Genomic DNA, 25,809 nt, shown 5'->3' with positions numbered 1-25,809 from the left:
TCAAAGAGAATATTTTCAGGTGCATTTCTGTTTATTCTTTATGTAATTGAATATGAATTGATTTCATATCACATCAGATTTCACTACCTTCATGGACACACATATTTAATCCCTTAGATTAGTTGACTGCGAACAGGCAAATGTCTCCAATGGCAGAATTTGTCCCACCATGTTCCTTCAGTAACACTTGTAACAAAAGGTAGCTTCTATTCAAACTATCAAGTTCAGCATTCAGCAGGTGAAAGGAACCACTATTAACATAAGGCAGATGGAGTAGCAGCAATATGCCAAGATGGTGCCTGACAAAAGAAAAGTTATGAGGGGTTTAAATAAGTGGCAACCACTTTTGAATGAAAGCTGTGAAGTTACTGCTTCTTCACTTAAAACATAAGATCTAAACTCGTCCTAAAGGCTGAGGGATAAAGTGCTCTAGCCAGCTCCTTCTTACTCCTTATCTCTACAACAGAAACTTAAAAATTCTGATTGTGGTTGGCAAGTCATATGTCAGTTTAGGTTGGATGTTAGAAAACACTTCTTTACAGAAAGGGTAGTTAAACACTGGAATAGGCTCCCTAGGGTGGTGGTTGAGTCACCGTCCCTGGATGTGTTTAAGAGCTGTTTGGATGTGGTGCTCAGGGATATGATGTAGCAGAGGGTTGTTAGGGTTAGGGTATTATGGTTAGGCTGTGGTTGGACTTGATGACCTTTGAGGTATTTTTCCAACCTGAGTAATTCTATGATTCTATGATTCTGTTATTCTATGAAACTGTTACTGCTGTAAGCTCTGTATAGCTACTCTGCAAAGCACAGGGCAGGCTCGTGAACAGGTTTAAGTGTGCCAAATGATGCGCGTGTCTCAGTTCTATCACTAGCTGCAATTTGGCTATGAAAACATTATGCTTAGTAACATAGGAGCTACAGTTACCTCCACCAGATGGAATGCTAAAATGCCCGTGTCCCAGTTCACAGAAACAATACAGAGTGAAGTTCAGTTTCTCCACTTATACGGAGCTAGGGTGATGTGGCTTAAATGATGTTCTAGAGCGGACTTCAGAGTTTACAAACTGAATCAAGAATCTTATCTTCAGCAGCCCCCAACCAACACTTAGCTGGCAGCAGTTACACACAGGCACCCTCCCCACAAGGGGGAATACGTTTGTTATCCTATTTATTAACATGTGAGAAACAGCACTCAGACAATGACAGACTTTTAGCTATAACGTAACTCTAATTTAAGCGGACAATTTTTTACACATGGGCTAAATTTAAGAACTTCTGATTTTGTTTTCATCCTATCAGTTAGCTAGTCATTTGCTAGTGACAAGTCTATTATGTATGAAAGGTCAAATAGGGATAGATCTCAAAATCTCAATACGGAAAAATAAAACTAGAAAGAGAAGTGCCATGTACTCTTTATTCTTCTCTCTATTTTTGCCATGTAAAAGGAACGAACTAAGAAGTCTCCAATAAACAGTATGTAATATATAAATTTGGAAAATATAAAGAAAAAAAAAAAGAAGAGTAGAGATTTTTCTAGATTTGTCATAAGGAATGATATTTTGGTATGAATAAAAACACTTGCTGGGGATCAATTTTCTTACCCATTAATTTTTCCCCCTGTGTGGCTTAGTAAGTAATGATAGATGAGCTTTGCTTTACTGAGAATGGAGATATTTATAAACCTGCAGTGCTTGGAAAGTGCTAACTCTGCTAATGCCCCCCAAAGAGAGCATCTCCAAAGTTGAATGGTAAACTTGTCATATGAGTTACAATAAGAAAGAGTTTGATCCTCTCTAAGTACAGAAAAATATGACTGTTTGCACAATTAATATATATAATTAACTTCCTTTTCCTCATTAAGCAGTCTTGGAAAGAAATGCATAATAATAAATGAAGATAAGTAAATAATGCACCTAGCATAGCGGATAAGCATAGTTAGGTCTGAATTGGACCAAATGTGTGACTTGCATTCAAACAGATCTTGCCAATGGATGTCTGACCATACAGATCTGATTCTTCCTGCGTAAGACAAGGTGGAGGGGAATGCGCCCGCTGTTTTGTCAACTCTTTGTGGAGAGCTCCAGCATAGACCTCTACTGAAAAGAGCCCTTGGACTTTGACAGACAAAGGAGACAAGCAAGTTAAAGCAAAAGAAAACCTAGATATCTTAAAACGAAAAATCTATGGTAATTATTTTGAAGGAAAATGATTAAATATGGAAATTTCTTGTTCTAAATCACCCTGCAAAGAAAAACAATGTAGCAGTGACTCTCTAACTATGTAGTAACATGCCTTGAGCAGACAGGCATACCCATACACCAAATTCATTTCACCCTGGTTTCTTATACAATATCACTCTTCCTACAGAGTTGTACCACTTTAATACTGAACACCAATCCCAATCTCTTTATCAATTCCAGCTTCCTTATCATACTCCCCATTCTACCTAACCAAATCTGAATTAATTTTACTTTTCCACACCCCTCTCCTCATCACAGCACTCCTACACTTATGCTCCTATTCTTCACCATATCAGTCAGATTGCTCCTTTGTCTTTGCACGTCCTGAGAGCCAGAGGCATAGAGAGAATGAAAACACATGAGCAGAGCAGGTCAAAGAACTCTTCATTTGAATGAAGTATCAACAAAGTATTTACAAACCCATTTGATTTTCAGATCTGTATCTCATTCTGTAAAGATTTTTATAAGGCAGGAAGCTCTTTCAGGAGGGAGATTTTGATTCAATATGACAGTGGTACTCTGTGTAGCTGAGAGGCTCAGTTTATCTCCAACTGGAGAGTTCTGGCATGAAATCTCGTTCAAATTTATGTGGACATGGGATCCGAACTGTAGTAATCCAGTGTCTCGCAATGAAACAATCAAATCTTAATCCCAGAGAGGATTTCTAGCTTTATTCCAGTTATGTTCTTCTTAAATCAACGGTTTTTAGTCTGAGTAGGAACAAAATTAAACTGTGAAATCAATTTGTGGAATCTCACAGACTGCTGTGAAATCATGGAATTGTTCTACAGTCACCTTTTAACTCTGCAATTCTATTGCTTCATTTCATGAAAGATCTTGCATAAAAGAGAGTTTGAGAAGTGCTGCTACTGAAATGAGGAAACACGGATCAATGGAATTTCTTCTGTTTATACCCACTAGTTTGATCTATAAATGTTGAATGGTTGATATGGTCATGGTGGACTGGCAATAATTTCTGTTAATTCTTTTGGTTGTTGAATTCCTGTTAATTGAATAATGTTCTAAGGATCAATGTAGAGGAGTGGAGTAAAAATAATAATCAATCATAGATAGCAAAGACATTTCTGTTTCTTCAGAAAAGACTGGTCTCATCAGTACCAAAATACTAATCAGTGTACAGTTCAGTATTTTGCGTTTCTGAAATTCCTGAAATAATGGTTCAATTATCTAATATTATACTGTTGCTGTACTGATTAAAACACGGAATAAAATAGTGTTGGTAAGAGCAGGCAGAGATTAAGAAAAAGAAGGAAACTATTAAAAGCTGCTGACTAGCAAACTGTGATTAGACATTACCAATGTGAAAGTCACAGTGAAGACTAGTAAAATAGCGGGGATGTCATGTTAAGTATTTATAACATATACACTGGGCCATCTGCCACACTCAGGCAATATAGTGAATGGAAAAAAATCCCAATTAGCCCAACTGAAATAGTGTGTGTTCATCTATGACATTACAGCAAAACTACACCTTGTGTATAACTGGTACAAGGGTACTTAAGGCTATTAGCTATTATAAAGCAATCACCACTAAGAATATGCATTCTTACTTGATGTATGTGACTATAAAGAAATATTGCTTTCAATATTGATGCCCAGAATTACACTGCTAACTGCCTCTGTAAATACTGTTTTGACTGGATATAAAGTACAGGCATGACAGTAAGGGATCCAATGCCATAAAATATATTGCTTTCAATGATTTTTTTCTTGGTTAACATCTTCCTTACTGCATGTGCTTTGCTCTTCTAAAAATTATGTTTGTTTCAAGACAATCAGCAACCAACTCTATTCTTTGCAGACATTTAAGATCTGAGTACATCTTCCTAAAGCAAATGTACAAGTCATTAAAAAGATTCTCCTTTCACAGCAGCCCTGCTTTTCTTACCATGAATTTTAAGTGACATGGCAATGCTGCCATATATGAAACCTAACTTATACATCTCAGATAAAAAGGCAGAATTCTCCTTTTCTATAGGTTTCAGCTTTTTGCACATTAGTGACACAGTACCTTCCACTAGCTTAGAGGGCTTAAGCCCTGGTCGCTCAGTGCTAGAAGTGCAGTGATTTAAAGCACATCAAGAAGAGAGGTTTTGTTTGAACTCATCTAACAGAGTCCACATTTTTTATGTTACAATAAATAACTTTCTTTAGCCAACAAGGACAGTTCATCAAAAAAAGGAAGGAAAATATTTCTAAATACACAGATTAAAGTAAATACCCAAATATCATAGCATGTTTCAGTCTTAAAAGATTACTTCTATACAACCAATACATATTTCTACCTTTAGAAACATTTTGCAATCAAGCGCAATTATTATCAAAAATAAAAGTCCAGAAAAGAACGAAGAATGGGAAAAGAAACTGAATCTTACTCAACTAGTTTGATATTTCCCACTTGTTTCATATCTTAAAGTAGAAATACAGTAATCAAGAGGAAAAATTATACCCTTGCTAATTATGCTTATTTACATACATGAACATTCAGCACTGAGATGTAGGGGCTTATGCCTTCTTCAGTGTTTGAACCTGAAGGGGCATAGAGGAAGTAGTTGCTTTACTACCCAAAGGATGAAAGATTATAACTGATTATAATAGAAGAAAACTCTACTGGTTTCCATGCCTAACAGGGTGTAAAGTGGGTGCAGGGTGGCTCTTTCATGCTATGCAGAGGTATAGAGTACCAGAGAAAAAAGAATTAAAGGCATCAGAGTGCATAGCTGGTGATTTTCCATAGAGGAGTGAAAAAAACCTTTTCTATCAAAAACCTATATTTTAAATATCTAAGAAATATGCTTCTGTGACATCAGATCTTGCTATAATCACCCCATCTTGAGAAAAGACACAATGAAAAAGGGAGTGCACTACTAATGTCATTTTTATAACTGCAGAACTTAATTCTGCCAAGCTAAAAGATCACATGGAACATTTACCAGATATGGAAACAGAATCCTTTTATCCTGACTCTGTGCTATGTTCTTGTTTTGAGAATAGGGGAAAAGGATGCAGTGCAATACGTGTCATTTATAACCATCAGTCTTGTGCAATTTGTAGCAAGGCTGGGTGAAAAACTAGCTAAAAACTATTATTTGGAGCGCCTCTAATTCCAGAGCTTTCTGCATATGTATTCTATATTTATTGACCACCTAAGATAACCACATCAGTTTTTTCTCAGTTCTGTTGTGCCTGCAATGAAGCTGTTGAGAAAAGGAATTTGTGTGTGTGGGCTAGGGATGGGGGATGGATAGTCTGTAGATGAGACTCCTATAGTGCCAGGTTAAGAAAAATAAAATGAACGAATATAAACCCGTTCCCGTAAGATAGATGCCAGAAAAATTGAGTTTTGCAAAAACATGATATAAGGTTGGCTTTTAATTTTTTTTTCTTTTTAATCAGGAATTCTTAGGAATGCAGATGTTTTTATTAAAAGCTTAAAATATGACATGCTGTTAGCCTGAGATTCTAGCTGGCAGCTCGCCGTAGATTTCCTCACGTCCCAGAAGCCACTAGATGGCGATGCAGCACCTCGAGCACATCTGGAACACCAGGCGGCCGCTAAGCTGCTGCCCGAGACAGCTCGGGCTGATAACCTCCCAGCGTGCCTGCGAAAGGATTGATTTTTCTATTTCCTGGCGAAACTAAGAAGCCCTTGTGTGCTGTCTAATTTAACTCTGCTGTGCTGAATACTGAAAGGTATCCTTCCTTCTGATGGCTTGCTAAATGTTGTACCCGTAGCAAAACAACCCCTCTCTCAGCTGCCAAAATGTTGCTGATTCTGCCGCTGTCACTGCTCACTTTCACTGATAAAATCAAGAAGCTGAATTTTCCTGGATGTTCCCACTGACCTGGCTTTTAGATTATGTCTCATCTTTCTGCACTGACACATTTGTAAAACACTACATACAGTCAGGATCTTCCAGCTATTTTACACTGTTGCTTTGGTATAATTAGAAATGCATAAAAATTGCCCTGGAATGCTACAGCAAAACTGTTTGTGTTTTTGGGAAATAGGCAATGGGTGAAATGAAACAAAACCCAAATATTGGATGGCTCTAGTGGGCTTTCTTGTAGTCTGAGTGAGACATCCAGTCTATTTTACTCTCCCAAGCAACTTGTATCAGAGTTTGCAAGCCAGTAGGGGTGAGGAGGAAAAGAAAAAAGACAAACCATGCCAGTGTTCTGCTCCTCCTTTGAAACCTCAAGACCCACTGATTAGCCAGACTGAGCAGTGACAAAGCTGGCAAACCAAAGCCTTGTGTAGACCACTGATTTGCAATAGAAAGAAAAAAAAACCAAACCACAACATTCCCAGTCTGAACACAGTATTTTGACCCATGAAAATGCAGTAACTTCAATAACCTGTCACATTATTGTTTCTTCCTTCTGAAAATCTGCTTCCTTATGAGAAGATGAAGAGTCTATATATGAGAAGACACTATACAAGACTATATACAGAAAAATACTAGTAAGGTGATAAAGAAACACTGTAAATAAAAGTGCTAGGATGAATGTGCTTTGTTCTACAGACATAATAATGGAAAGATGGAAAGTCAGACAACTACATTATTTGCAAATATAAGTTTTTTCATCACTGAGATGATCATAGCTGAGCATCATAGCTGCTTACTAATATGAATACAGTAAAGTCTGCATGTACATTGGCTGCAGAAGGTAAAAAGGAGCACTGCAGTTCACACTTAGTTATACCAGTAATGTCTTAGATGTGGTACTACTGGTGTTCCCTGAATTAATACTTTAAAAAAGAGAAATCTGTTCTAAATTTGTAAAGAAGTGCATCGCATAAATTGGGACAATCATTCTTCTGAACGACTTTAGATGTGAGTATGTATGAATATTTAACCAGACTAGCATTTACAGTTGCTTTTCCTTAATACTTTGATTATAATGCTCCACAAATAAACCAGCAAAGATCCAGAACGTCAGCAGAATGAGCAGAGCTCATAAGCTGCTCTTATGTGCTTTCTGCTTTTCCCTTTTCTTGCAGTCCCACAGCCATAGTGCTAATATAGACACTCATAGAATCACAGCTCTTTTTGTGCATGGCAACTTTAAAAAATGTACTGGCAGTTGATGAGGATCAGGGAGAGGCTGAACTGTGAATTGTTCACACCTCGCACACCACTACCTGGAAACTCTGCAGCACAGTCAACAACTCCCACCTCTCCTCCTCCCTAGAGAGGCTTTTTAAGGAGGCAACTTCTTCTGGATCCCCAGGCTCCCATCCCCATCAGAACTGGCAGAACTTGGGGCTGGTGTCTGAAAGTAGGACACTACTATGCTGGGCACTGGCTGAGGGCTCAAAACCATGACTCCTAACAGCCAGCATTCCCTGGAATCTGAGGCCCACTTGCCCTCCAGGTTTCTTCTTTGGAAGAAAGATCTTTGGAATTTGGGTGAGCAGTCCAGAACAGAAATTATGCCAAGTGTAGAATCCATCCTTCTCTCAGGAGAAGCATCTGCTGCACAGTATTAAGATGGAACAGTTACAAGGTGCACAGATACATACCTGCATACACTGCTCTGAGGAGCCCTGCGGAATATCACAGGGAAGTCAGGGTCACTAGCAAAGCCCAGATGCTCCAAGGCACATGCTTAGACAAGCAGCTTATACCAGATTCACATACCTGGGTACAGACTGAATATCAGGGAGTAAGTTATTTCCTATGAGAGTAGTAAGGCACAGGCACAGGCTGCCTAGAGAGGCTATGGATGACCCATATCTGTAGGTGTTCAAGGCCAGGTTGGATGGGGCCCTGAGCAGCCCAGTCTAGTATTAAACATGGAGGTTGGTGGCCCTGCCTGCGGCGGGGAGGTTGGAGCTTCATGATCCTTGAGGTCCCTTCCAACCTGAGCCATTCTATGATTCCGTGATTCAAACCCTAATAATACTCACTTTCAGACCTAGAAAGCAAGAACACAGAAGTACAGAGGCCTTGATTTTAAAAGTGACAAATGCTGTGAATATGGGCCTGCTACCACCTCAGTCTTTGTAAAGTCTCTTATTTAAAGTACAGTCACAGAAAAGAAAATGACTGCTACAGTAAATGTTATGACAAAATCGTGTAACATAAAACCTGTTAAACAGAAGAAGCTCTGTAATTTACATTAACTTATTCCTTTGAAAATGAGCCAACTTTTTATAGGACTAGTTTTTTCTTCCTTTAAAATATATTATGCATGTAGATAGTTCTAAGACTGTACAGTCACAGTGACAGTTCAAAAACAAAACAGTCAGAAATTCCCACAAATTCTTACATTTAAAAGTTAACAAATGCTTAAGAGGTTATTGTATTAAACAAACAAATACAAGGCATCCAAACACTACAGACTTTAGTTATCTGGACTGCCATTCAGGCATATATGAAATATTTGGAATGCCTATTAAAATCAAGATAGTGACGGATCCCCTTGTTAGAGAAAAAACTAAGTATGTAAATCTTCAGTGGCATTAACTTCAGCACTGACTTCTGTACTGTCAGTCAAAAACATTCACTTTTTGCTTCACTTTTCCCCCCAATAGTCTTACAGAGCAATCCAACTCATTTCAAGAGGAGCTACAAAACACTAAAGTTAGCAGGCACCAAGCTGTCAGCTAATTTTCTTAATATAAAACGTATCTGCTTTGAAAGAAGAAAGAAGTCATTGTTAAAGTATGGAAAAATGAAATCAGAGGACACTCACATTGAAATATTTCCATATCCACCATGACCATGATGATACTTCCCTCAAAAATAGAGTTAACTGAGAACCCTGACTGTAAAGTTTACTTGATAACACCATATCTTCAGTTTGATCAACTGGTAACAACTGCCTCAAAAGCATGAAAGTGGGTGAAGGTGGAAAAAGAAATGCACTGAACGAAAAGATTTAGGAGCTACTGAATACAGCCATAAGTGATTCAGCTCAATAGAAGAAAAACTGGGGGAGCTGATATGCAACGAGCCCATAAAATTGTGTGTGTGTTTGGGAAGTAAGGAATAAAGAAGTTGCCTGATCTATGTGGAGCATTTCCATTGTGACATCTATATTAGTGACTACTGAAAAAGTCAGAGAAGCTCAAGACAAAAAGCTCTGTAAGAAAAGTAGGCTGGCATAGTCCATAAAGGAAATAAGATCATGTCTAGAAAGTACTAAAGAGCCCTCTTTCAAATGGTTTTGAAACTTATTGTGTATTTTATTTGAGATCTACAGCAATGTGTTTCATTACTTCCAGCGGCAGTGAAACCAAAAAGTGTAAACGTTTACAGAGGAAACAACCTCTCCACTCAACAGAAACTTCAGATACAAAGGAGAACAAAAAAGGACTTTACATTTTACTACACAAGAACCCATGACTGTACAGGAATTGGTTGGTCAAACTTATAAGTAACAGTTGGTTAAATAAACAGATAGACAGGAAGGATGTTACTGAAGGGTATATTATTTGCTTTACTGTGTAGCAGGAAACTCAACAATTTAAGGGAACCTAGACTAGCCAAGCTCTGGCTGTGCACTTGGACTGTTTCAGCATCACTATGTTCCTTTGAGTATCATCTGTGAACTGTATTCATTTCTCCCAGGATATAATCTCTCCCCTAGAATGAAGAGATCGACCCCTTTCTCTTTCACAGATAACATTTCCAAAAGCAATTGCATGAAATTTTGTCTATCCTGCAGACAGTGTTAAAGCAGCCTTCCTCTTAGATAAGATATGAATCAGACCAGTCCCCAAAGCATCCTGATTTAATTGCTTCTCCTTCTTGCTGCAGGTACAGTGTATGTCTGAGCAAGCCTTTATTCTTTTTCAGCATAAAATTTCACCTGAGAATAAGAGCAACAGCAAAAAGACACAACTAGCAAGACCTGCTGAATACTCAGTGGCCAGATAGCACTTAGCTCAATAGACTTGAAAAAAAAAAAACCAACAAAAACAGAACAAAGACAAAATAAAACACAACACAAAAGCTTGCAAAGGAACTTGAAAGCCAAATAGACATTATAAAACAGTTAAGTGTCAGAAATCTCATTACTCTCCAGACATCTGAATAACAAGAGAAAATATGCAGTGCTAAATACATCTTAAGAGACTAGTGTAACTAAAGAGACATGATCTTCAGGAGAGACAAAGGAGTTGTGATTGACTGTCAGGAGAAAACCCAAATGCCACTCGATGACTGATTTAGTCATTAACAAGTTAAGTATTCCCTGTGTATTTTATAGCTCTGGAGGAAAAAGAATGTGTTGAAATGAGAGAGAAGTCTGAGAAGGGGAAGGAGAAGACAAGAACTGATTTAGCATGCTGCTAGCTCTCTAAAGCCCACAGCACCTTTGTGAGATAAGCGTAGTGTTAATTCCATTTCAGAGACGACTATATTAAATTAGAGACTCAGAATTTCCTCACATAGCAAACAGAAACAAAGTCTGGGGTGAGACTGTAACTTAACGATTCATGATTTTAAAAGGCAGATTAGGATTTTCACAGTTTTTGTTCTTTAGTTGAATATTAAAAGGGAATGAACATCAATTTATTTAATTTAAAAAAAATGTATATCAGCAAGAATAGGCAGTTACTATTTTTTCCTCTCCTTCAGATAATATAACATTGTGATGAAAAACAAAACAATTATTGTAATATTTATTTTTTGTTGTTATTGCCTGCCTTACAGTTTGCATGTCCACAAATATAGTGGTTATCAAAAGAATTCTTGGAAGTCTTGTACTAATAGACTAAGCAGCTGGAGATGAAAATCAAAACCTTTGGAAAGAAAAGCTGTATAAACTGCCATATATTTCTGGGGACAGAGAACGTTCAAAGTTTTAACATACCCATTTTAAACTTCGTTTTCCATATTATCTCCTTCTGCAGAAATTCCTTCTGGCCATTATGCACTACAGGAAATAGTTCAGCACACCCACAAGAGAAATTTCCTGGATTTTTTGCTGTCAAATAAAATGTTTTCTTTTTTTCTCAGATATGCCTTCTCTCTTTTTCCAGCATCAAACTTCCCTACAAAAAACATTTATTCTTTATGTGTATGTGTGTCAGCTTCATGCTTTGACTCAAAGATGCTTTAATTTCTTTTAAACCTACGATGTTTAACAATTTTTTCTTCAGAGATTTTTGCTAAGGAGGAAAATATGGTATTATGATCAGAGGTGTGTGGTAATGTGGTTTGAAAAAAAAGAGTGACCATGCTTGAAAAAAAAAAGAAAGAAAAGAAATAGTTTTAGTACTCCTCTGTTAAAGCTTCCCAAGAAATACAGATCAGATCTACCCCTGGTCGCTTTTTATCAAAGGATGAATTAAACAGACCCCATTTCCCATGTGAAAATAATCATCAGTTGGTGAAATGAGAGCTTTTAGATATGGAAGCACAAATACATGACATGTATAAATCCAGGGATAATTTTCTGCAAGTTATTTACTATATAGTGTCTACCTCTTTACTTACTTTCACCTGAAAAACTTGTCCAGAGGTCAACCCAATCACCTCACTGAAGACTAAGGTAACTCTAATTATCACTTACTTCACTTCAGAGTAAGAGCATACATGAAGACAGTTATTACTAAAGTTTATTATAAACACAGCTTGTTATCCTTGGTAACTTGTCCACTGGCCTACCACAGCTTGGTAGAGTTTAATGCTGCTATATTACGTACACTTATTTTTCAAACAGGAATAAAATCCTAATCTGAAAGCTCTGCAACTTTAAAATCCCAAATTCAGACACCTGAGCTGATGTTATGATAGCTAAAATTAATCTGATTCTTTGAGATGTTTAAGGACACAAGATCTAAATTTTTAGCCCCAGCCCGAGTGCCAGTGCTAGAAGCCAGAAGGATTTTTAATATTTCTTTTAGTAGAGAAGTTAGATATAACTTTCTTTGCTTTTACCACAGAAGACTCTGAAAAACACAAAAGATGTTGGGAAAACAGTAGATTGATCAATAGGCTGTTTTCAAAAAAGTTATTAAGTTGCCCAATACATTAAAAGTAAAGCTAGAGATTGTAAGATGCAGTCAGAGAAGAAATAACCACTGTTTCCAGATCCATTTACTTTGTAGCATCTAGGATATGGGCTTCCTAAATGAAGATGAATGCAACAGAAAACCTCAGGAAAAAAAGTGCTTTTGAAATTGTCCATGAGGCTGATCTGTTATTCCCTGGCAATAAAACTTCCTGTAGCGATCCCAAGAAACTTGTGAAAGTACCAATTAAATGCTTTTAGCAGGTATAACGTGCTCAGGTCAGAAAAAATCCTAGTACATAATAGTCAAGCACGCACTGTAGTAAAATAGAAAGCTGTAGAATTTGTCTCACATGAGCTGTTTAAGAGCAGATGAGAAGCGGATCTTTAAGTAATCATGTAGTCTTGGAGTGACCAGGTAAAGAGCCAGACCTTCAAGAAGATCTCAGATAATTTTCTTCAGTTTTTTGTTTATTTTTTAATTCAGCATAAAAATTATTGTGTCACAATGAACATCTGGGATTGAGGCACCTTCACCCGCAACTCCTGTGTTCTTCTATAAAAACATTTAAAAGATCTGATTTGCTCCTAGAGAGGGCTCATACTCAATGCTAACAGCAACATTCGAAAGCAAAAGTGTGTACCCTCAATTATCTGATAATATTGGAAGCTTCTGTGTTATGAACTGAAGGTTTAATAATCAAATAGGAACAGGAATCCTAATAATAAGTTTTTGATAAAGAGAGAGAAGAAAACACAAGTTTAAGAGAACATAAGTTTCAAATCACAGAAAGAGAAAGTGAAATTGTAGTAGGTGGAAGAGGTGTGTGCTGTAACCTGCATATGTAGGGAATTAAAGCAATAAAGAATTTCACTGATTAGTATGCCTAAATATATATATTTTTTCTTAAATATTCTACTTATTAACTTCAAAAGATTACCCAGTTTCTTTCTGCAGTACTGACTATGCTAATTATTTGTCCTGGCAACCAGATGGCTTTCTTGTTTAACAGCCCAGAGGAAGCTTTGCAAGGCCACCTTCTACTAATTTTTCACAAACAAGCCTATGGAAATTAAAGATGGGATAGAAGCAGAGTGGAAATCCTCTTAAGTTTTTCATAGTCATGTAAAATCAGTATATAATCTCATCCTTTGTAATTATGAAAAGAATGACATTAACATGCATAAAAAAATCTGTTTGTTTAGACGTGGTCACATGAAGTCTTTCTACAGTAGGTCTCCTTAGCATACTATAAGAAAAGTAATATGTAGCAATAACAAGTAAAGGATCAAAATTTGAAATGGTAAATTGTTATAAAAACAAGGAAAGACAGGATGTTGTGTTATGGGACACGTTTTAGTGGAAGCTAATGGTAATAGGTAAATGGTTGGACTGGATGATCTTTCGGGTCTTTTCCGACCTTGGTGATTCTATGATTCTATGAATCATTTGCTTTAGAATGCAGAACAAAAACAGCGCTGTAATAAAAGCCTATCTCGATTTTAAAACGAGTTGTCTGGTAGTTTTTGACACTGACCATCATACACTTGGGTTTTTCCAAAGCTGCAAGTAGACTCTACAAATTAAAACAGTTCAAAGTGAAAAAACCAGCTTATGTTGCATTTTCATCCAGCTACACTCCTATAAATGTTCCAAGTTCACTATTTCTGAACTGGCTAAATCATTATTCTTCAGTAAGAATTCCTTCTTTCCTAAGGAAGCACTCATGAGTCACAGGTTGTAGATCTAACTTTTATTGAAAATTGTCACGTGGATCCCATTTCTAACAGTGAATCATCTGGCTTAAGTGAAGCATTAAGATTCTCCATGTTTTGTTTTTTTTTTTGTTTTTTTTTTGTTTTTTTTTTGTTTTTTTTTTTATTACACAGGATAGGATGCAGGGATGTGAACTAAACACTGCAAATAAAATAAAAACAAAAAACATCATTTTCCATGTCTAGATGATAAATTAACTCTTGTTATGAATACTATGGTAAAAGCACCACTGCCATGTGCCACAAAGTGTGCCAGTTAAGAAAAAGAAACCCTGCTTTTTAATGTTTTTGCTTTGCACTAAAAGATGGCACTCTGCACCATGTGTAGTCTGTCTGTACCCTCACTTATACCAGGAGATCAGAAAATACCTGCCCTATCACCCACACAAAGTTGGTTCAAAGGTACTAAGCTGAAATATATTCAGAATCACATGCCTGCGTGACTCTGACTGTAAGACTTCACGTACCCTGACTCATCTTGAACAATCTGTGCCATGGGTCTTAACACAAGCCAAACCACAGTCTCAGCTTCTTGCAAACCGAAGCTTCTGAGAGCCCTTACATATCTCTCATTCCTTGATGTTATGCTTCCATGGATGTACTTTGCTCAAGAATATTCACTACAGCAGTGAATATTCTGCTGAATATTAATAATTAATAACTGAGCACTTACTACTTGTGAGACTGCTATAAGCATGGGAAGTCAAATCCACTACCAATACTAATATTTAACTGAAATGATGGACTGCTTAAGGACCAGAGGGAACTAAACAGAAATTTAGCAAAAATAATCAAGTCATAGCTCTCAAAGATACTAAGAGTCTATATATCCATGAAAGCATGCGTGTTATGGATTTTGTAGCACTTCTAAGGAAGAAATAAAATCAGAAAGCACCTGGAGATGGACAAGCTGAAGGAGACAAGCAAGTTCGGTATGATAAGGTTAAACATGACACCTGAATGACCATATGCTGACTTACTCAATGACTTCCATAGTAAACAATTTCCATCCACTGCCACTACCACTCTGCAAATCACTGCCATTGACCCACTGCTCTATATAAAATATTGAGAAGAAAAATGAAAAGACTGATGTAATGGAAGAACTATGAAGCAAACCAGGAAGATAGAAAAAAGAAAACAACTGGAGTTTTTTTGTTTGTTTGTTTTTTTGTTTTTGTTTTTGGAGAGAAGGATTAAAGTAGCAAATGCAACTGCTTTTTGTTTGAGAGATAATAATTAAAATATTTAATTAACTGTGACTTAACCTGAGAAATGCTTAAAATAAGGAAATAGCAGAAGAAAAGCAAATATATATTAAAAAAACATATTTGTATGCAGAGTACAGTTAAGTCAGTTAACACAGAAAGATATGCAAGTACTACACATTATTAAAAAAAACATGCTAAACCTGCCATAGGCAGGTAATTAAAAAAATGAATACCACAGTTTATCAGCATAGACACACAGGAGTCCTGTTGTGACTAATCTGTTTTATTTAAATTTATCAGCCCCTGGGTAACTTCTGTCAAGATGAATCAGCATTACATACTCAGCTCCTTTCAAACAGAACAGATTATTGAAGTTTTTTCTCTTGTACACATTACCACAGCATCTGTGCCACCCTGTTCTGCTGGTGACTACCAGGACCTCCCGATAGAAAATTCAGCTAATTGTTTTCAGCTCTTTTGAAACCTCTGCAATAAGAAATTTTATTTTTTTCCATTAATTGTAGAAGTGTATAACTTGCTGGAAGCGTGGTCTCAAATTAATCTGATCTTATTGCAGTTGTTTAAACTAAGTGACAAAATTGGGAGCATAGCTACTGCAAGCTTCTTCACAGTGAAGAGAAAAATGTGATACTGTTATATGGTTTAGTCCTTTTCAGAAGTGAACTAAACATCTGAAAGGGTTCACACTAATTAAGCATTCTTAGGAGGCATCAGCTAAGGTCTGCATCACTTGCTGAAATGAGGCAAAGTAATGCTCATTATGGTAATCCTCTGTACTTCAACGTGGCAGTATCCTGATTCTGTTGGAAAAGTAGAAAAAAATCTTCTACAGGAGTGTTTGGATGACAGTGGAAAGTGCTGACTGCAGCACATAAGTAGAGTTATCTCAACACTTTCCAAGATGATCAGTCCAACATTCAGAGATAGAACAGGTGGTCTTCTAAAGGTCTTCAGTTCTGCTGAATATTAGGGAGAATATATATATATAGTCTTGAATATCTCCAGAGGAGGAGACTCCACAGCTCCCTGGGCAGCCTGTTCCAGCATTCCATCACCAACTAGTTCACAAAGAATACAAAATACTCTACTACTCTTTTACCCTGTAACCAAGGTCTTTTCTAAATACAGTACATATATAACACTATAACACAACAGAAAGCTCAGCAATGATAGCAGGGTACCAAAGTCATAGGCTGCAGCAAGCAAGAATATGCCCAAATGCAGCAACTGTAGACGCAGAAGCAAAACAAAAAGCCTGCTTACCCTTAGAAGGCCTCAAGCAGGCAGGAATCTCCAGCAAGCTATGCTCACTTTCCCTGCCAACCCGTAAGAGGTCTAGGAAGGGAAAGATCCTAGCTCCAAACCATTCAGTCATTCAGGTGCATTTGAACTCCCATGGGTTGGCCCTGCCTTCTCACCAGGTGCTCAATCACTGTTTCAAGACATGACTTAGCATTTCTGCTACAGCATAATAGATATTGTGAAAGAAGTTTTTCATGTCGCCTTGTAATGACACAGACTTTAGAATGTGATAAAGCAACGACTGTAAGTGCCAACCAACAGTAGTGAAAAGACACAATTTAAATGTGTGAGTTAGAGAGAATAAAACTGAGCCTACACGATTTACTGCAAAAGGAGTAGGCCATCATGGACTTGCCACAGGGCACTGCTGAGTGGCAGCAGTGTGAAGTCAGTCAGCACTGATGAGGTGATGTGCTGGAGTCACACCTAAGCTTCTGCTGTGTGTGGTACCCCCTCTAGAGTGGCCATCTGTGATCCAGATTTTCTGGAATTGCATTATTCCCCTGTATTGCTCAGCAGAAGTGGGAAAACCAAGCTACAGTCTGGCCCTGCATTATCAAATCTTAAATCAAAGATGATTTGATAAGCCATTCTAATTACAGTAGCAGAAGGGCCTGTTGCACAATTATAATAGATTCTATTTGTAGTGTATTTTTGCTCATTTCAAACGGTTTTTAAAAAAATGCTATTTAGAATAAAATAATTAAATCTCAGGGGGCAAGGTAAAACAATGCCTCTCATGCATTATGCAAATACTGAAGGTCAAAGCCTGTAAAGTGGTCACATACTGAAGCTCTTGTCTGAAAGTGAAAATCTTCCACTGAGAAAACAATTACCTCTATTATCCCAAAACTGCAGTTTTCATTATGCAGAGCAATATTGTCTTAATGGCACGGACTGATAATTAAGCTGATAGGATCTAATTTTCTTTCTATGGAATGACAGGTTTCTAATTGCCTATCTTCATGCTTTGCCTATTGGCTAAGAGCTTCCTGCTCTGTAGTGTGGTAGAAATCAGTCCTGTCTTTTGTTTTAGGACAGTGCACACTACTGTCATGCAGTTCCACTTCCCATTCCTCCAGATTGCTCCTTGTAAGACTGTGAGGTGTTGAGTAGCTGTCCATACAGAAACAGATATTGCCTTTGACACAAGCCTTATTTAAATTATTACACACAGTGGTGAGCAGAGCCATTAGTTTACTCGAAACAGACACTTATATTTATTTTCTTAGTAAATTTTCATTAAGGAGATCATCTTAAACCTGTATTTTCCATTGACCATGACATTTTTAGCACACGTCCTGCAATTGCTTTATTTAGCCTCTCAAAGTTATCGAACCCTTAGGCTAGCATTCTGCATTACAGGAACAAGAAATGTCACCGTAGATAATAGACCTGAGTGTTTAACTTATGCTTCCCACAGGAATTATAAGTAAACAATAGCAGCAGTACAAAAGCAAATTTCCTCTTCTGCCTTCACAGAGAGCATATCATCTCAAAATCACACTGGGAGGCCTTGCTGTGCTGAAGCAAGACAGCAGAAAGCAAGGATGAAGTGGTCATCTGTAGAGATAATACTTAACAGAACATTTAACTCAGAATGTTCTGGAGAACACAATGTGAATCATTCCTAGAAACTCCCTCTGCTCCTGCAACACAAATGACAATGCCTTCAGCACTGCATTTTTTAGCAGTCTCCACTCCACAACTCCTTAAAAATGTGTGTTGGAGCAAGCAAGACCTCTTGAGACACTAAGCAGTAGAGGAGGAGGAGAGGAGATAATCTGGCCCATTAAGAAGCCAATGCTGGTTCTGGTGCCAGTGAGTTCTAATAAAATGTAAGCTTTTTTTTTTTTTTTTTTTTTTTTTTTCTTTCATTATTATGCTTATGATCTCCTCATAATCATTGGAATAAAGTTACGCATAAAGAATTTAAGACTATATTACTTAAGAAAAAGTGCATTGAATTCTATATCAATCAGAGATTGACGTGTCTGAGGGGATACAATGACGTGTCTGAGGGGATACAACTTACAGTGGGAAAAAAAAACCCACACAGAAACAAGATGCAATTAAAGCTTGCATTTGAATCAAATGGCTCAAATTTCATTTTCTTAAATCCTACTTATATGACAGTATTTCTGTCACTTCTCCATTCCTTCTGCTTATGATTAGTGACATTTATGGCCTTCAACTCAACATCAGAAAGTATGTTTTTCAACATTTCCAACCCTATCACATAAATACTTATCAGAAGGTATACAAGAAGGAAAACATCAAACTACCTACTTTCAAAACGAAATCTAAGAAAAATATATTGGTTCATAGTGTAGACCATTCTTTCATTCTTCCCAGGCACAGAAAAGAAAGAAAGGGAATGGACAAGGTACACAGCATAGACGTCAAGCAGGTCACTACCTGCTGTGCAGAATACTATGCTGCCATGAGCAATATATTAAACTATATATATAATAATAGGATAGATATCACTAAAGATCCATGATTACAAACAAAACTGAGAGCAGAAGAAAAAGTAAAGCATTCTGGAAAGTTTTACTCCATTACAGAGCTAACTATTCAGCTGTTGAAAATAACACCTCATATCCTGGAATGCCAGGGGAAGTATGTTCCAGAAAATTTGCTTAGCAGCAATAAAGTTTTCTTCGACTGTCAGTACAAGACAACTGTACTAATCCGTTCACATTAGTTTCACCTGACTGCTCGGTTTAATGCAAGACTCAATTACTTCAGGATTAGCACAGCAATAAATTAAAATACTTGAGGACCGCTCAAACTACTCTTAATTTCCCCAAATTCTACAACTTCTACAAATCATTTGTTGGTGTAACAGAACTAATTCAGTGGATGCTACTTTTGCTATTTGCTCTGCATCTATAAACCATTAATAATAATAAAAAAGATCTCAATTAATGAGGCAAGTGAAATGGTGTCACTGGGGAATGTGGCAAGTTCGCAGAAACACCAACTGGCAAAGGCAGTTAGTTGGAGTTTGTCTTTTCTTTTTTTTTTTTAAATTCCAAATCCAGGCCTCTTATTTAGTTGTACTGTATTAAGACACAGTAATTTGCTGCAAATTTCTCATGAATTCCTCAGTTAAATTTAATCTACTTTTTAGTGGTTGGCAACCCTGCACATTGCGGGAAGGTTGAAACTAGATGATCATTATGGTCCTTTTTTTAACCTGTGCCATTGTATGATTCTACATCTCACATACAACATTTCAGAGCTTGCAAAAGACTGAAAATTTTCGAGAAGCATGCTCCCTGGTCGTCTGTTCATTTTGGTGCTGTGTTCTTTGCAAGTAAAGAAATGACCTGTTTTCTCCACAGTCCATGCAGCCTCACTATCACGGACCTACACTAGAGAAGCACCATTTTATAATGACACCATCTGTTAAGGGTAGAATCATCATACTAAATTATGAAATAATTTAAATAAATTGTAATAAATTGAAGATTTCTTGCAAACTACTCCTCTTCAGTGGATGGCTCATCAGGACCTCATGTTTGAAAGGTCTTTTCAGTCTTCCTACAGTAATAATAATTCTGCCACGCATCTAAGAATTTTTGCTAATCAGAGATAACAATGACTCTAAAACCACTATCATTCCCCAGAGACTTGGGTAACAACAACATCTAATCTCTATCAAGACTAAAGAACCACATGCAGTTGTCTGCTTTTCATGAACCTTAGTGCAATACTTTTAAATAACTTTTAAATACTTTTCAAAGTATCATAGAATCATGAAGACTGGAAAAGACAGTAAGATCATCTAGTCCAACTGTCAACCCATCACCACTATGTCCACTAAAACATGACCCTCTTTGCCACATGTACACATTTCTTAAAAATCTCCAGGGATTATGACCCCACTATTTCCCTGGGCAACCTGCTCTAATATATGACATTCAGTATTAGGGATCTTTTCCTAATATCCAATCACGTGCAGAAGTATTTTCATACATGTGTAGTTCAGAGAGGGTATAAAACCCCATCCTGTCAGACTGCAGGAGCAAGTCACTTACAAAGGATAACCAAGTTATTTATGACCAAAGGAAGTCAATAAGTTAGGGCCAATTACTCCATGTTTGGTCAGAAGAAAGCTTCATATGAAGAATACCAGTATTTCTAGTAAAACTAGTCTGCTGGCCAGTTATCCTGCAAAATGGCATAAAAATTGCTATCTTGATTATGAGGATTAGAAACTGTCAAATAAACTTAAATTTAAATGGAGAAAACACATATTATGGGGACACAGCTGCCTCCAGATGAAGAAATAACTTTAGAGGCAAGAACACAGCATGAGCATCTTGGAGGCCACTTAAGATAGAAAAACAAATGTTCTGACAGCATTGTGATCGAGCCAAGAGACCTTCTTCAGAACACACCATATCCTTGCCAGAGCATGGAAAACAGTGGAAGACCACTACAAAACTACTTAACAGCACAGCCATGGAAACTACAGAACTGGTGACCTTCTAAGAAAATTATGTAGCTAATTTTAAAGCTTTTTCTAATGTTTCTCATTCAGAATAGGAAGAAATAGGATCAAGATATAAAGTTCACTATGCAGAAAGTAGATTATTGCTGTCATCTGAAAGGTGCTGTTTATCACACTGTGCTTTACTATGCAATGCATTAAATTTATGTTCCATGGACACTGCCAAGACTAGAAATACTGAACTGTGTAAGCACATTTTATTAAAAGAAATTTGCCTAGACTTCTTTTCTGTTTCTACTCCTAAACAACAGCCTTCTTTTGGTGCAGTGATCTGAAAATTAAATCATATGATTTAGCTTTTATGAAAAGTCTGAGTAATTGCAAAATGAATTTTCTGCACAGTGCATTGATAAATCTTTCATTTTTGTTAGTTCAAAGTTATGCCATTCTTAATGTCTATTTTAACATTAAGTTGCTAACAATACTACTGAGCATACTTAGAGTAGAGGGAGGATAAACCAAAGTGTTTGAAACTGTTCCAGTCATTCAATTTATAGGACACTATTAATTGCCTTTGAAAGATAAGCTATTCAGAAATAAGTTTTCTTGAGAAGAGGAAGAAGTGGTAATTCAGCCACTTACATGACACTGAAGTATGAGAAGCAATATATAAACAAGGCATCAAAACTGTAATAACTTGGCAAACAGATTAAAAAAAAAATCTCAGAAAAAATGCTAAAAGAAAATATCAGGCTACCTTAAGAGCTTCAAGCAGCAATGTACCTAACCCAGGTTCTGTGCTGGGCCTCACTCTACATGCAGCAAAATCAGGGAGTGAGGACTAGGACATGTGGAGGGAGCTGTGCAGACTGAAACTGAGACAAGCAGAGGAGTGAAAGTGTTTTCCTTGCTTCTTTACTTATTTGTCTTCTTTCCTTCTCAATACCTGAGTCAGTGATTGAAAGTTCATGTCAGCTGGCAATAAAACAAATTAAGTGAAATTCCCTGAGCAAGTAGCGTTCTACCCACAACAGTGCTTCAACTGGAATCAGGGCCCTATTAGTCTCCATCTGCAAGGCTTAAGTTGAAATTCCAATATGAAAACAAAAACGTATTGCCAAAATTAAAATAGTGATTTTCATAGTTTCTCAATCAGCAGACGATTGGGGTTTGTATTAAGTTATTTTGATTCACATTTAGAAAACACGACTTTCATTGCTAGGCACTCTGAATGGCTTCCCTGATTATGTTCTGGCAACTTTACACATTAGCATTGTTATCACTTGTCACACTGCCACATAACAGCCATACCAGCCACTGTCATGAATGAAGACCTTCTTATTAGGCACTTTAAATGCAAGCATTTGACAAAAAGAGCTGTATAAATAGCATGGTGTTAGATCTTTTTATCAAAGTATTCAATACTATGATACACTTGGTAAGATAAACGAAGTATTAAGACTCAGTACACAGTACCAAATGTACATATCCTCTACAGAAGAGCCTGACCCCAGGCTTTGATGAAATAATTACTGAGCCAACATTTTTCATAAGAGCTCATCTTCCATATCTGGTACAATTAAATGGAGACCCTGACATTATTACATCCATTTGTGGCTTTCTGTTATCCCAGATACCAATGGACTTAGAGCCAAGGGATTCAGTCTCTGATGCTGATGCTTACCCATTACTGGCCCTGTGTGCTAGTGTAAAACCACACTGGATTTGTTCAGGTGGAGACTTTTGTGTGAAAGGGCAGAGAGGAAGGCAACACCTTAGGAGGCTGAAAACAAACCTGTAATCCTTTTGGCTATCAGTATTTTCTACTTTGAACAAAGAACCTTAAAAACATTTTTTTTCTGGTCATCAGTTTGAAATTTACAGTTTCTCATGGAGCTGAAAAGCTCCAAAGCTCTTGCTTAGGGCAAGAGTCAACTCAGGTTTTTCCTCTGGGTCCCACTAGGGACACAGACAGATCAAGCAATTGCTGATAGTGCAGCTATCTTGTCTTCTGCTTCCTAGTGGATCTTATGGCACTCTACTCTTAAGAGCAATGCTTTTTCATTTCAGACTGGTTGCACAGTCTCAGGTTTTCCCCATGTTTAAAGGACCCCTGTAGGAACCAGTGCAACCCCAGTTTTTGGCATTTAAAAATCCAGTTTATGGCTAAACAAATAGGCCATTTTGATCATTTCAGAAACCTTTTATTAAAATAATAGCTATAAGTGAATAGCGGAACTTGGCTTTGGCCACACAATGATGTTTCCATTAACAAATATTAAATTAGGCTAACTTCTATGCTACTCATGGCAGACATTTTTCACAATGACATATACATTTTTTTCCTAATTACCAGTTTAAACAAAGGCTCTCAACTGTACATATACCATGAATATTTAAATTCTGGGTCACATATCATAAGGGGACAAGTTCTTATAATATGAATGTGAAATATCTGAGACCTCAAGCTCTGCTGCTGTTCTACAGCCCATGAAATTAGATGATTTTGCTGGCTTACTGTGCCATTGAACAATGTTCATTGTTACTATAAGGTGAGAAATGTTTAATAGATTTTTGTTTTTGTTGTTGTTTAACATGCAATTTGAAGCACTCCTTAGCATTTGAATTTCATTCTCTTTGAGATATAACATCAGTGTGTTCATCTTCTATACACAAAATTGACGTTAATATGGTATACTTTGGCAAACACTTTTGGCATGTACCAGATGTAATTATTATAATTTAATAGAGTTAAATTAGCAAGCAACAGAATAAGATCCCCCGATTCTTTTTTTGGAATGACCTCTCATGGCATAGAAATTCTTTCTCTTAGTAGAACATTTTTTAACTTTCAGGAATCTTTCACCCTGGGCCTTCTTAACTTTGGAGAATATTTTAGGCAATACACAGCATTGTAAATAATGAAAAAATAAGACTGCAAGGTTATGTGAAGAGTAAAATCAGTAGCTGCAAGTGTGCATCTGTAGGTGATAACAGATGACTGCACCCAAGACACATACAAAATGATTACTAGCCTGAATGGAAAAGAACTTATAGTATATGGAATGTACAGGTAGGAGGAAAACTGCCCAAGACCCAGCAATAAATTTTGGGGGGAGAGGGTCTTGTACTTTTTTGCTACATGACACCCTCTTCAGCAGCACCCAGGCATTCAGCCTTTCCAATAACATTTGTGTGGCCCAGACAGCAATTACTGCCATGTTAAACACATTGTCTAGAGACAGACACACAGTCACACTCATAGTGACATGGAAGGCAGAAGTTCCCCAGGTCTCCCATACTTCTGTTTAATTCAACATTTATGCACTTTAAATATGTTGCATGAATATACGCAAATACAATTGCATCCAATGACTTATACAGTTATTGGGGGTTAATTTATAGCATAAAGGTCATTTTTCTCAATATTTAGCCCCAAATATTTACACTCTTCACAATACTGTCTTGCTGTCAGATACACTCTGTGGAGTTAAATGTTGCTTGGAAAAACAGACAAGAGAGTTAAATGAGAAACAAGCCAACTGTGAATGCACCTGATGCTCTCAGTGTGTGACAAAGCTGAAGGCTGTTCTAATATGAAGCAAATATCAATCTTTTTATAGAAGTCTGAATCAAAATCAGCTAAGAATTCTGAAAAAGAGAAAAGCTTGACAGTACTATACAGGCATAGTCAGTAGTAAGGAGCTTTGCCACCCACATCCACACAGTCAGCCAAGCCTTTCATTCATTTCCTTTCTTTTACACCCACTCAGCCCCATGGGTAGTATTTGAAAAATCTTCAGGCATCCTGATGGATAGCAGGTTGTTCCTGCACTGGAACAACATCTACTTAAGAAGTTGTGTGCCAAACTGTTGGAAAGAGCATTTGAGTTTCTACCGAGTTCCTGAGCCACTTGCTAGAAAAAGCAGTAACTCCTTGTAACCTGTCATTAGCTGGAACCTTTAACATCTGGAACCTTAAACACTTCACCTAGATGGAGCAGATTACTCTTTCTCTCAGAACCTGAAAGAGAAATGGATTTGGGCTACAGAGGGTTTAGATAATTTATTCTTCACTCAATGTTTTACTTGTTGCCTCACTTCATAAACCGTTGTAAGATATATTTCTTTAAGTGCTGAGCATAATTCTTTGAGAAAAGTAGCCAAACAAAACTGCCCAGGCTATTAATAACTTTGCTCTCATTAAAGATTACACTGATGAAGTTGGCAAAGATGATTGGCACTCTTAATTTCATTCTATATCTGATATAGAAATACGTATGCTGGAGAAAAACAGAGGTGTTAGCCATAGATATACACTGATGTGTCCTATGTTTGAAAAATTATCACAAACATCAAGTGTGAGTATTATATTGTTAGTAAACATTGGCATTCTGCAGGCACTAGGGAACCTATGGTACAAATCTTATTGTATTATTGCTATACAAACACAGAACGGAAGCAGGATTTGTAAATGGAAGCAGCTACTAATTGCACATTGTCAGAAGGGAAGACTATCAAATGAGTTTCCATAAGAGTCTGTCCTCAATCTGGATATCAGTTTTTTACCAAGATGATAGAAAAATAAATTGTATTCATCAGATTTCAGAGAAAAGTAAGCTTAGTGGTTCTGAAAGTACTTAGGAGGAAGGAAATAAAACTCAAGAAGAACTTGGCAAAGCGAAAAATAGTCTTTAAAAAAAAAAAGTATGCTATTCAAAAGAGACAAGAAAGAGGTTCTACATTTTTTAAAGTTATAATCAAGTAAATGAATACAGGTTGGAAAACACTGATGGCAGCTCTTACA

The 25,809-nt window shown here is 37.0% G+C and overlaps 1 protein-coding gene across 3 annotated transcripts in view; it reads right to left on the bottom strand.

The window, feature by feature from the left end:
• NALCN (sodium leak channel, non-selective) overlaps positions 1-25,809 on the bottom strand; it is a 192,773-nt gene that overhangs the window by 119,154 nt on the left and 47,810 nt on the right. The window lies entirely within an intron of this gene.

This window comes from Coturnix japonica, chromosome 1 (genome assembly GCF_001577835.2).
Source record: "Coturnix japonica isolate 7356 chromosome 1, Coturnix japonica 2.1, whole genome shotgun sequence".
Taxonomy (NCBI): Eukaryota; Metazoa; Chordata; class Aves; order Galliformes; family Phasianidae; genus Coturnix; species Coturnix japonica.
This window is presented reverse-complemented; position numbering and strand designations above follow the sequence as displayed.